This window comes from Adelges cooleyi, unplaced genomic scaffold (genome assembly GCF_023614345.1).
Source record: "Adelges cooleyi isolate 19-005CV unplaced genomic scaffold, UGA_ACOO_1.1 ACOO_flye_CR_arks_rails_tigmint_CR_PRNA_2, whole genome shotgun sequence".
In the NCBI taxonomy this organism is placed as follows: Eukaryota; Metazoa; Arthropoda; class Insecta; order Hemiptera; family Adelgidae; genus Adelges; species Adelges cooleyi.
In genome coordinates, this window is record NW_026095860.1 from 12,780,205 (window position 1) to 12,794,595 (window position 14,391).

General features: G+C 29.7%; 1 protein-coding gene across 4 annotated transcripts in view; it reads left to right on the plus strand.

Moving 5' to 3' along the window:
• The first annotated feature begins 396 nt into the window (after positions 1-396).
• Positions 397-14,391, plus strand: part of LOC126833562 (calcitonin gene-related peptide type 1 receptor-like) — a 115,015-nt gene continuing 101,020 nt past the window's right edge. For all 4 annotated transcript variants that reach the window (XM_050564981.1, XM_050564983.1, XM_050564982.1 and 1 more), the window contains exon 1: positions 397-693. The gene's annotated coding sequence lies outside the window, so the exon portion shown is untranslated. The remainder of the gene's footprint in view (positions 694-14,391) is intronic.

Sequence of the window (14,391 nt, forward strand, 5' to 3'; positions counted from 1 at the left end):
TTGAAATTTGAAATGTACGAAATGTGCACTTAAATGTGTAATCCGTTATTGTAAAATTTAAACATAATTTTCGCGTCGTCTACACTTTCAACAATATTTAGTATTTTTATCACTCATTCGAGTGGTTGCTAGTAGCAGTAATGTACACAATTAAATGAGGGGAGGTGTTTATTTAATTTATGGGCCCGTCAAAGCTATTTCGCCTTACGGTACGAAATGTCCGATTCAGGACCGGAACTGTAGCAGTGATAATATTGTCACATTTATACATATACAGCTAATACTAAGCCGAATAGCTTCCGGCCGGACCTTGTTAGGGGACGCGGAGAACAGCTCTCTGCGCGGAAGAGCAACAGTTGACGGCGGCCGTTCGCGCGCTTTGCAACCGCATCGGCTATGCTTGAACGGCAGTTGTCACGCGGCGGTCGGTCAGACACGAGGTCCGTGCGGTGGCGTTTACCGTCTTGAAAGGGTTTGTCCGCGAATCATCATCACCATCATTATAATATTATATACTGTTATTGTTTGCGTTTAAAGACCCAAAAGACATTTGTCGATAGTAAAAACCACAGCAAACGATCAGAGTGTGTCGCGATATCACCGTATAAATTGTGTACAAGTGCTTGAAGAATCCACAACGGTCGGACCGGGCAGGACTATAATAATAGTATTATCAATCGCACCGGATTAGCGGTAATTATTCAAATATTATACTATAGAAGGATAACCGCAAGGACGTACCGGAAAAAGTCCCTATTTGAGGGGAGACCCGAGAGAGGGAGTTAAGTTAGGCGATTGTCGGCTACGGAACGGGCTCGGGTTGTTATTGGATTTGTAGAGTGACGTTTTTTGATTTATTTGTACTTGAAAATATAGTAAAATATTCGAATTTCACATAATGGGGTAGAAATATTTCTGAATTGATGAAAATGTTTTAATATAGACGATTAGAATAGAAGAAAAATACGTAATATGTATTACCAGTGTAATAGTTACGCTGGTTAAAAGTGTACAGTTGCAACACGATTCTGGAACAAGAACAAAAAAAACAAATCCTAGTCTGACTTCTGATCTTCTCTGGTGCAACTAGTCACTTTTTAAATCTTCTCCAAAGGTGTAAATAAATTACAAAACAAATATTAGAATTTTATGATTTTTATAAGCTAAACATTTTTACATTTTCCCGGCTAACTGAGATAACATAGTATAACAGATTAATAGAGATGTTGGAAGTCTTATGGTCTTAAAAAAATACTAAGATAACACACTCATTTGTATTATATAAATGTATAATGTACATATACCATTAACGTATTAAACCTTAAAAGGTTTAATATGTAAATATATTTTTTTTAACGTAGTTTCCGGTCTTTTGGATTTCACACATTTTATTTTATTGAGAATAAATCAAAAGCCTAATTACACGATAATGAACACCTTTATTGCCAATTTATAATAATACTTTTTATTGGTATTTAATCATCGTTGCCTTTATCGTCTACAGTTCACATCAAACAGTTTATTTCTAGAACCATTTTATCAGATTTTAATGATTTACAATGACCTGTGACCGCTTGATTATTTTTATACTAATTTGGTTCGATCAAACTTGCCCTCAAAAAAAAAACCCACCACAAATATCAGACGTAACCGTGTTACGTCTGATATTTGTTCAACTATATTGAAGTCAAGGAAAATTTTTGACTTACAAATAGGTATTAAAAAATTACTAATTAAATTATCACAATGTGATAATTGTTTTATTATTTCTTTTTTACTCAAACTAATCAACGCGATAATGCTTAGCTCGGCCTTGTACTTTATTATTTTTATCATTAAAACGAGTGCGTACCTCGTTGATGTAAGACATGTGCCAGTCGTTGTAGTGACTCTAAGGTTTATTTTAGTCAGGGAAATATTAGTAATTATAAATATCGAAAGGCAAAGTCGGGCATGATATCAAATAGTTGGATGTTGAGAATCACATTTAAAAATGTTGTTTTTTAAGAAATAAAAATCCTTAAATTAAGTCAGTATTATAAAAGGATATTCAATGATATTATTTTAGAATTATTCATATTGATATCACTAGTAATTAATATTAATATATAATATGAATTATATTATTATTTCATGATTATCGTTAGAGTACAAAGCTTAGACATATATATATATATATATATATATATATATATATATATATATAAACAGCACTGAACTGTTTAATTTTAAAACTTAAACACAAAAAAAAAATTGCTCGTTCAGTGGTGTTTAATGTTTATATAATTGGATAAAATAATATAAAATTTCAAAATTCATCAATTTGCTCGTTCAGTTTTGTTTTTAAACAATTTTTTTTCATTAAAAATCGTGTACTTAGAAAAAAAAGTTGAAATTAGTAAAATGCCATTTTTTTTGTTTTTTACAAACTATAATTAGTTGATTTCTGCGCATTTTTTAAGCCAATTACTTCATTTTTAGTTCTGTTATTTTCCAACTGTTCGTTTCAATTTTAATTTCGTAGTACCTAATTAACTAGGTATATAAACCTAATAAATCAACCATAATATGGCGAAACTACACTTTAGTAGACGACACTCGCCGCATTTATTTATAGGGACTCGGTATAGGCAATTAGTTCGCAAAGCCTCAAAGGTAATATTATAAAGTGTTTATTTTATTAGTGTTATAAGAATTCTCTATTGGTACTTAATTATCTTATCAGACTAGCACAGCTTCCATTATTAACTTTTTTTTTTAATCAGCTTTTCTAAGAGTTCAAATAAAAAACCGTTTCTTGGCGAGAACTTGGAAGATATTTAAATTTCACTTTTTCGTAGGGATTATTTCGATCATTTTGAGACTGAAACCAAAATTTATGCTTTTAAAATAAGTTCTCTTAACATAGTGTTGACTATAAAAAATGTAAGTAAAAAAAAATCGAGAATGAATACTTTTACTTATCTTTCTCAAAGCGTTAAAATCACGATTTTATAAAAAAATAAAATAGAAATCCCAAAGTATAACAATGTTAATCCTTGTTTTTAAACAGTGATTTTTCTCTTGCGACATCTTGTAAATAATTTTCCATAAATTCGTCATGACATGTAAGAGAGAGCTTCAGTTTTTTTTTCTAAAAATAGTATCCAAGTAAGCATAAAAAATATATTAATTTTATTTCATCAATTTCTTTTTTCGTTTGATTATTAATTTGTAAAATTGATAACACTTTTTACTATAATAAATACAATAATAAACGTCAGTACATAATAATAACAATAGTTATTGATCGGAGATTCTATAATACTGTGTGTGAGAAATTATTGTATTGTATTTTATCGGTAAATTAATATTTACATGAAAAATTCAGTTTTTTTTTTTACATTTTGCAATATATTAATTTTTATACACCTTCTAGGGTTTTTTTTTTTTTTTACAAAATTACAAGGACATTTAATTCTCGTGTGTAACGAAACGGTTAACGAGGGTTTATATTGTATTTAAAATGACACGTTAAAAATGTTATATTCATTTTATAAACAGGATAACATTATATAGGTTGTACCGTTGTTGGTAACGCAACGGCGGGCAAAAATAAAACCAAACACTCTAAAAAAAAAAAAAATATTATTAATATTTTAATATTGTATTAACTGTTTGCTTAACCACTTTAGAAAAAAACAAACTGCTTCCTAGCCTTCACACGTGTGCAGTGTTATGTAGAATATTTAACAACTCATAACCGATATGGTTATATAAACATTAGTGACTTGCATAAAAATATACTCAAGTTAAAAATACTGTACATTGGGGTTTGGGCAATGTATCATATTGTAAAATGACTGTCAAAGACGTCTTTTTGGCCTTATAAAATACCTTTTGGTTACGATTTCTGGTCTATAAATTAGCTAAATAAAGAATCACATACAAAATAAAAATAAAATTATGTTATAACCGTTGCAGTATATTTAATGAAAACAAATCGACCATTTCTTTTTAAATACTGTTACTGTGCGTGTCTAATGACTACGGTGAAAATCATTGTGGTCAGTAATTATAATTAGAATTTAAGCGATTTGACTGTTCAACAAGCATTTGGTCTTGTTTGAAACAAGGTGTCTTACGTGGTAAACAGTAATTAGTACACTGATAATGCTCTCACTCATTATTTTAAGGCAAGAACTATATTATGTATTTAATTGTCAGAAAAAAAGATAATTTTTCTTAATTATCTCAAATTAATTCTCAATTTGTATTTTTCCCACTAAACAAATATTATGCTGTTTGTTTTTAATTGCATTATTCTTGAACCATCTTACTGATGGGCGAACTTTTGTTTTGTTTTTATACAAATATTTATTCACAGTGTTACATATTATTTAAAGCAATATAGTCAACTAAATATAGTCACTAAATCAGTTACAAGTCATAATCGTCATGACTTTTGACCTTATTTTCTTATTACAGTATAATTGCCAATCATTTTGACAGATTGATAAAAACTTGTTTCAACTCAAAACCACTTCATTAAAAAAAATGTACATATTCTGTTATCTATTAACAATTATATTCTCTACAACAATTTTAAGGACATAAAAAAATATGAAAATTTTGATCGAGTTGCAGTCTATGGATAATATAATAATATAACCTAAAGTCCCAGAAAATTCGATAAAAAAATTTACTCGAAAATAAATATTAAGAAATGTATAAGGAGTAAATGTTTAAAAACATCCAACTGTCTTGTAAAATTAAAATAAATTAATTTTTTTCCAAAAATAAAAAAAAAATATTATTCATATTTTCAGAAAAATATAGTTGTTTTTATACTTTTTTTTTTTTTTAATTTCAGTTTTTTTGAACATTCCTGAAACAAATTTATGTCTAATTATTAAAAATAATTACAAAATTAACCAAAAAGTTTGGAAATATAGTATTAACTATTTCTATAAAAATTACAATTGCACAAGATAACTAATAATTTTAAGTAGATCAATAAACTTTGTACTTTTTTTTGGATAATGTTCATGAGACTTTTCGTCTGAGAATGCGATAAGATGTTTTTATGTAAATAAATTTCATAACAATATGATTTTTATTTATTTTAATAATATTTAAATAGTTCTAATATTATACAAAACATTTTTTTTTTACGTTTTGCATTTTTATCACATATGTATTGTATTTTTATTGCATAATATTACTATGCTCAGATTCTACTCGAATAAATATTTTATGTGCGTTTTATTCAGCGCAAATTAATTGACTTTAAACTCTTTTTTTACTATGGTACAAAAAATATTAATAACAATACTAATACACAAATTGCGTACATTGGAAAATATGCAATAAAAACGCATAGTATGTTTAATAAATACACATTTATATATATATATATATATATATATATTGTTGATGTGTTCAATTTTCTCCTTACACGAGGGGAGAGTCATTTCACATAGGAATTCACAGCTCGCACGTGAATATACTAATAATTCGACAAATGTACTCTAAATGAATACTACTTGTTCTGCAATCTGCATTTATTAGAGAGCGAATGACATGTTATTTTATCATGTCAATTTCAACGATTCGATAAAAAGGTAATTTAATATTATAATTTGGCCGACAGTTATTGGCCACCAAATAATTACCAATAAAAAATAGTTTTTGAAATTGTTATACAAATTTAAATTATACAATACTCGTATATCATGATTTGTAATTATCGATTTAGAATTGTAGCAAAATATAAAAAGTCACAATTGTTTATTTTGATTATTAATATTTAGTCGTATTGGTTATAATTGTTTATACATATTCATATTTTTTTTATGCATTATTCTATGGAGCTAAATTGTATTTTATAGTTCTAAATTAGTGCTAACGCCTAACACGCTTACTATTTATTTGGCCACTCAAAAACTACCCTATGATAACTCTACTCGTTGCCCTGGAAATAAAAGATGCTTTTAAATTCGAATTGAATTTTCATTCCGATTAAATTTCTCAACGTGTAAATTGGATTTTGTTGCGAAACGATTTCCTTGATTAAATTAATATTATTTTCATTATTAGCACATTTATGGGAATTGAAAACTTTTATTTGCTATTCCATTCATATAATTTTGATGTACAGCTAATATAATTTGATTGACTAAATTATATTAGTCCTAGAACTACCCTTAAAAGTAAAATAATGAAAACACTTGAGCCTCTCGTAGGTTAAAAGGTTATTGATTTTTTTTTTTAATTTTTGACTGAAATCTGTACTGAAAAACTAAGGAATATCATATTAATAATACTATTTTATATATTGCATATTTTGTTTTTTTTTTAAATTTTATATTTCTTAACTATAGTATGTAAAATTTTTATTGAAACTTTAAAAGTTGGTATGATTATTTTTACCACTGCTTTGTCTTGCCATTATACAAATGAACTTTATTCAACTTATAACAACATTATAGTGTAATATTTTCACAATTTTCACAGTTTCACGCATTGTGGCAATCAATCACACTCAAATGTTATGCGACTATATATAATCTATTTGATTGGATTTTTTAAACTTTTTTCTACCTGTTGTATAGTTTAGCATATTTTTAAAATACTTTTGGTGTTTCTTTTTTTTTTAAATATTGGTCAACTAAAAACAATGTCAAGTAATTCCGTTATGACTGATATAATTTATCGAGAAACCGCTTTTATTTGCAACGTGTTAGTTTCATATAAAGTTGCTGACATAAACGTCAATAATAAATTGGTTATTAGCCAATGGGCATGTGGATTTTGTTTACTTTTTTACAGTTATAAATAAAATAAAAACTTCGTTGAAAAAGGTATTGTATTTAATTGACACGAAATATATCATTGGATATATTATGGGCGTTATATAAAAAATAAATCCAAATTGACAATATTTCTCTAGCGTGTGTGTGTGCAGCGTGTGTATTAAAAGTCCACGAGAACGAGTTTATTTTAAATGTCAACTATATTTATCGAAATAAAAATGAATCTGTAAAATATATTTTAACAATATCAACATTATTTTTGGGCACGTGTGGTTTACACTAGAACATATAATATTAAAGTAACACAACGCTAAAAAATGTACTATCAAACAATTTTCAAAAACAAAATGCATAATTTTGGAGGTCTGAGAGCCTTTGGGCATAATAATATTGTTTTGGACTTAAACCCTGGCGATTGTTCACCAAACGTACCTTGATAATAATAGTTATATAAATATTTAAATTTTCTTTCACTGTTTCCACAACTAACGATTTTGAGTGTCGTTATTATTATTTTGTACCAAAGTAATATTCCTTACTTGTAGCTGTTTCGAAAATACCATAATGATAATATAAATATATTTGGTGCTTTTATTCATTGGCACATTGTACTTGGAAACTTTTGTTAAGTTTTACTGTATTAATAACTTATGCAGATCTTTTTCAGTTGCTTTATTTATGAACATAACAAACATCTAGAAAAAACTTTTTCCTGAAAATTCTAATACCTAACTTGTAATAGATATAATAACGTAAATCTAAAACGTTATTTTAGCTGGAAATGTATAAAACACAATACTAAACATAACATAATATTATTTTCCATTATTACAAATAGGATTTTTTTTTAATGAACTATAAGAAATTCTTTTGGTGTATTATAATTGAAAATAACAATAGTTGGACTTTTTACATTTAGAATATTATGAATTGAAAAACGTCTCATTCTGTATTTTTTTCTTATTTTGCAATTAATGGTAAAAAAGTCGTAAATGGCGTATACTAAAATAAAATAGCTGATTAAACTGTTTTAAAAATAATAATTCTACCGTAATTTTCTAATGAAGTTCTATTATTCCATTGCATAATTATAATAATCAAGTATTGGTTGTACTTAAAAGAAGGGTAGGTTTTTTCCTAAAAATATCATTATAATAATTTACTGTCAAACAATATTCAAATATCATTAACACATCAATCTAGTTAATTACATTCCAAGTCTGTTAAATGACATGTAGTTTGTGAACAAACTAATTGATTAGAATGGCGTTGAAGTATAGCGCGAATATCCCATTTGTCGTTGTTAACATTTCATTAAGTTTTCAACAAAAAAATGTAACACTCACTCCTTGTAGCAAATCACTTACAAACAATTATACCTGATCATAAATCATAGTATTTTAATTAACCTGATTATACTAAAGCACGTTTTAAGTAGCTATTAGTAATTTTAAACTCGCCGGTTGACAGCAATTGTTATGGGTTTTTCAAGCGAATCCATCAGCCAATAGCTACAGTAAATCATAATATTAACAATTTAATCTGCCACAGTATATCATATTCTATCAAACTAACAATATAAATTAAACTGTAGCCTGATTCCTGAAAATCTAAAAGTTTTAGCGGAGCGATGAGTTATTGTTTTGAACAGAATGTGTAATGTGAATCGTATTTTATTTTATAGTATAGTTACCGCTTTAACGAATTTTTATGGATTCGTTATTTTTCCTGGCTGTTACTTTTTACGAATGACATATAATATATTATATATATTTATTTCTAGTTGTAATTATTACACCTCTATTTTCAGACGACTTGAAGGTTAAATCAATTTCTTAATTGGTGTATTAAATACTTTATTTAGCTTAATATATTATACTAGAAACTTTTCATAGCCTAATTTAATAATAGAAAATTAAACTATTGTAATATATTCAATTTACCGACTACAATAAGTTTTAACGTCATATAAATGAATACTTATAAAATATGTATTTTCTTTTGTCAGAGTTGGTCAAGGGCATAGAGAAAATTAAAAAAAAAATTAGTGGGTCGATTGTGAACAGCTATTACATTAAAAAAGATTTGTGTCTTAGATACAGTGTTAGCAAGTGTTTTTAGGAATTTTTTATTGCATAAATGCATTTATTTTTTGGTTGATTTTAGAGCACCGACTTCTGGGTGCCACAATCTTAATTGTAAAAAAAAGTACCATGAAATACGCGTTAAGTCCTATGGTATACCGGACCTATACGCAGACTATATTCGATGGCAAATCTGTTCACAATAAACTACTTAAATTTGTTTCGAAGCTAAAAAGGGTCACGATGAACTTGCACACGCGACGGACGATTCAAGAAAACTAAACTATTTAAGCTTCTTAGTAAGGTCTGAGCGTTCTGTGTTGTAATTATTGAAAACGTGGACACGTGTATGCTTCTTCTGTTGTGTCAATACCCTGGAAGTATTTTTTCTTTCTTGAAACGTTTTAATTTGCAAAGAAACACGCTCGTAAATTATGAATAGTGCACCGTTTAATGTTTTGAATAGCGGTTTTTAAATTATTGTGTTACATAATCAAACATTGACGCCCGCACAATGAATTGATACATTTAACTGTCCATTAAAATGTAATGCTTGAGAGTTCGTTAAACCCTAACCAACAGTTAACGTGGTGTTGGATAAACAAGTTAGCAATATTGTATTGAATTCATTCAGGTCGGCGTTGACAAAATAATAATATGTACCAAATTTCCATTATAAACTCGATTCGTACCGTGTACACAGTAATAGTGTATAAAATGCATTTCGCTTTTCCAGTGTCGGTAACTAACACAGAATTCGAGTTTGTTTGCATTTGTGTCGTGCGCCATCCGGCTTATACCCTAATCTTCGTCTCTTCCTTTGTCACCACGAGTCACCTCGAGTCGCTAAATCTCAATAGATATCACACACACAAATCTGTTACGGTTCCTTCGGGGTGTTGACAAAATCCCAAAAGTACACGCCGCCTGTCTTGTTTCGGGACACCTTTGTCAAGACAAGGCCGTTTCAATGTTTGCTAGGGTGAAAAGCCACGCAAGTCGAATGGCGTTTGTTCCTGGTGACTAAAATCAAAGTTTGACAGTGTACGGCTATAAAGTTTGTCGTTAGCCTCTAAGGTCTCGGAAAGCCATAAATAAATTGTAAAACAACAAATGTATAATAAGCAGAGAGTATGACGCTCGTCAGCATTTTATCAGTTCTTAATGAAAGTGCTTATACAGCTGTTGCCGAGGAGTCTGCAAGGCGTACAATAGAATAGTAATTTCTGATATCAGATTTTTGATTACTATAAGAATGGAGCAAACAAACAACATCGGATAAAGCCCACGTCAGTGGCGAAATTAGGTCCCCGTGAAATATGATTGCTTCATCGTATTCATTGAACTGGTAAGAATTACACTCTTATTGTAACACATTTATTGTATATCATATTATTTTTTATTTATATTGAATCATTTTCACCACCTCTATAATTTTGCATTTGAGTTTTTTTTCTCTTTTGACAACCACCCAGTCCTGGCTAAAGCACGGTCTTCACATTATACCAGTCAGTGTAGTTGAATTTTCCCATAAACCAACGAGGATCCAAGATAATTTTTTATTGTTAACCGAACAAGCGGGATAGCGCATAAGGACGAATAAAAAACCCGGGAGCCTAAACACATGGCTTTTTTCACATTGCCTCCCCTCCCGGTCCAAGTCTCAATTACTAAGCTTTGCTCTACCTACAACCAGACCGCTCTCGGTGACTCTTCGGGCCACATAATGTACATGTGCGTGTGTCGGCATCCCGGTCTGCCCTTTAGGTACGCTGTTTCCCGGTAACCACTCCTTCATCCCGGACGGGTGTACGCGTTCCAGAGCAGCTCAACTATGCGGTCTTGGGGTTAAGCACGCAACCAAGGAGAATTGATCATTTCCTTAGCCCCAACACGTCTTCGCCACCACAACAGCAGTTCCCAATCACGTCAAAGCATTAAATACACGGTTTTTATAGTTTCAAAAATAGTTTAGGGACATGGGCCATAGAGTAATAGTAATATAACGATACGAACTGAGATAGAGTTGCTACAACAGCGTTAACAATCAACTACCACAACCATGATTTGGTATAACCTAGGAAAAAGAGACCAAAAAGGGCAGTATCAACCATGGTTGATATTTGAGGCTGTTGGCTATCACGGCAGTGGTGTTCTCCCGTATTAACATATACTAACTTGTATGGTAAGCTGCCATAAGTTCTCACGGTTCAAACTCACTATAGGAAGTAATTGAATTGTTTTAACCATTTTTTGGCGATATTTTTCTATTAGGCAGAAATAAGCCCCCTCTCCCCGTTCCACCATGATTTCCCGCTGGATAAGTAAAATAACAAAAAAACTCAATTTAAAAAACATAAAGTTTTCGACAATACATATGCATAATGTACCATGGTTTATAAGAATTTTAAAAGGGCGGTTTACTAGTAAATAGTAATGCGATGTGACATTTAGTAATAACCGAATCGTTATGTCCCAGACAGTTTGATAAATGGGTTTCGCATTGCGAAGATAAATACCGAATTTACCTACAGCAGCGTCACTTGTCAGTATAGTAAGAACTATTATTGACACATGTTTAATAATATTCTACTCTACTCTAAATACGTCGAAATGATTTATAAGAGTAGGAATAAAAATTTCAAAGATATACTCTAAAAATATCATGTTTTCTCATGAACTCTTTTAAGACATCAAACAGTAATTGGTAGAATTCAAAGTTAGGCAAAATTAAATTAAATAACGAATAATAACTAAAACTAATCGATAAGTGTATTAATTTAAATAAAAATACTTATAATAATACTTATTTAATAATTTAAAATTATATTATAATATTATAAATAACATTATAATAACTATTTGAATAATTAAACATGATCAAATTATTAGCTATTGTTTTATGTATTTTCACTATAACATATTATTATCTAAACTATAATTTTTTTTTTGAATAAATTAAAAATCAAATTATTCCATTGGGCTAACAATACAATTATTCGAATAAAAATGTATTATTATTAGTGGTTTAATGTTCAACTTTAGCGACATGCTAATAAGATGATTTAAAACATAAATTTACACCATTAATTGAAAATGAAACGTTTGAAGACATTGATTAATTAGATTAATATAATTTAGGTAGTACAAATCAAAACCACTCGTAATATTTAATTTAAACAAAAACACTAATTATTTGAATTTCTATTAAAATAAACATTTTTGTGTACAACGCCCAGGTTGAATACTTCTACATAAAATATTGCACTTTATTTACTCGGATTGAAGCAATTGCCCCACATGACTTTTAAGAAATAAAAAAATGTAGAATAAAAAATATATAAACTACATTACATATGGATTATAATATTGAAGTGATCGTACTCTTTTAAAAGTTTTCGAATGCATATCTTTAATTTATTTGTTTTCATTAGTTATTTACCAAAAGTCGCATACACTTCTAAAGTGAAACACTCGAATAACTAAACCTTTATAGTTTATGCAAATGCGAGCAAGCTATTCGCACCGAGTATACTTACTAAGTTAGTAGACTTGCGCCGGAAACTAATTTAAAATTAACTGTAAAGCACCGACGCAAACATAGGCGTGCCTCGCACACAATTGTATCCCGTGAGAGACAAGCTTAAGGACAACACTTCATGCTGAAATCAATTCTGTTGCATTTTTGTACATAAACAATTTCAAAATTTCCCAAACTTCGTGTGAATTCTGTACACAAACCTTGACACAATCATGCGAATCATTGTATTTATTTTAGGGGATTCGCATATCTACTCATGCCTTAAAAAATATTTACACACAAATAGATACATGTTTGGTAATGTATACAGCTTCTATTATGTTTAATACACATCTGTACATAGTACCATATCTATCATTTGCACAACACCATCTAGTTAGATTTTCAGGTACACACGAACAGTATTAATGCCGAATAATAGGCAAGCAGACAGGTGGTCTTATGCTTAGTTTTTTGTTTGTATGTACACTTCTTATCCGCGTTACACCGGCTATTGCCTAGAGTTAACCAGACATGTCAGCATGATACCACAGATTTCAATTTTGTTCCGAATACTCGCCTGGTGTACCTATATATACAGCTATTTGCATTAGGTGCCCATTTCATAACGACTACCGCATGAGACTTACTCGGAAAGGAAAACTTATTCTATCTTTTTCCATAACATTTACAAATTATAGTGACCACCAGAAAAACCTGATGCTGATTGTCACTGTGCTAACAGCAAACATCTAAAGTGTTAGATTGATTGTCTTCTGAAAAAAAAATATTCTAGTAATTAATTTTATTCGAGACCCTATTATTATATCAACTAGTCATTATTTTTAGTGGGTCGTTAATGTATATATTACCAAAATTAATACATCCGTAGCCAATACTAATCCTATCCTATTATTGTATGAGTCTTTAATCGGCTCATTTTCAATAAACCAACTTAGCTTTTTTTAGTATATCTGGTGATCTAGTGCTGCATAACCATTTCTGTTAAAATTACTTATACTGTATTTCCATAGCTGTGGGCTTAGATCCAAAAGTTTCCATGTGATAAACCATTAACTTTTCAGGGAAGTATTTTATATGTTTAAGTCTTTGAAATTAATATTTTTTATTTTAAATTTGGTTAGGTTCGGAACTAGGTCGAATTGAAATTCTGATTTCTATAAAGTAACCGGATATGCAATTTTGTATTTTTTGTCCTACTTTTTTGCAGGGATCCAGCACTCAAAGTTAAACTGAATGCCCCCCCCCTCTAGTCTGTAGAGTATATACTTAGATTTATACTTTACAACGTTTATTTAATTTTGAAATTTTTCGAATAACGTTACTTGAATAATGTGTCTGTATACAAGTAATTCTGACAGATTCTGACTAGGTATAGTATTAACTAATAGTATTCAAAGGTTCGCGGTAATGTCCCGGAGCAATTGTGGAGAGACCATAATATTTGTTTTTGGGCGAACAACATTGTGCGTCACGCATTTTAAATTGAAGTAAGTATCGCGTGCCGAATTAATGTTCCAAACAACGTAGGTACCTATTCACGAGGTGGCATCATAACGTTATGGTGGTTAAGTCGGTTGTGTAAAATAGGAATATTGACTAATATATGTGTATACGTTTTATTTTTATTTGTCTATTACAAAAATAGATGTTACAAAGTACGACTAACCCACTACAAAAAGGAAATGAGAGAGCGAGACGCACAGCCAGTAAATAGTGTTATGTGTAGTCGTTGCTAAGTTGCTTTTTTACTACATTTTCCCCGATCACAGACCTCTTTGTTGATAATTATAGTGTGCACGTTGTACTCGCCCGCTAAAAAAGTTAATTGGGTTGAATAGGCTCTTAAAAAATGACTTTGTATTCGTTTGAAACGTCACTGGGTAGCTGTAAAGGAGAAAAAAGCATACACAATTTGACTTATCTAATATCACAACTTATAACAAAATTACAGGAAAAATGTCAAAGTTTA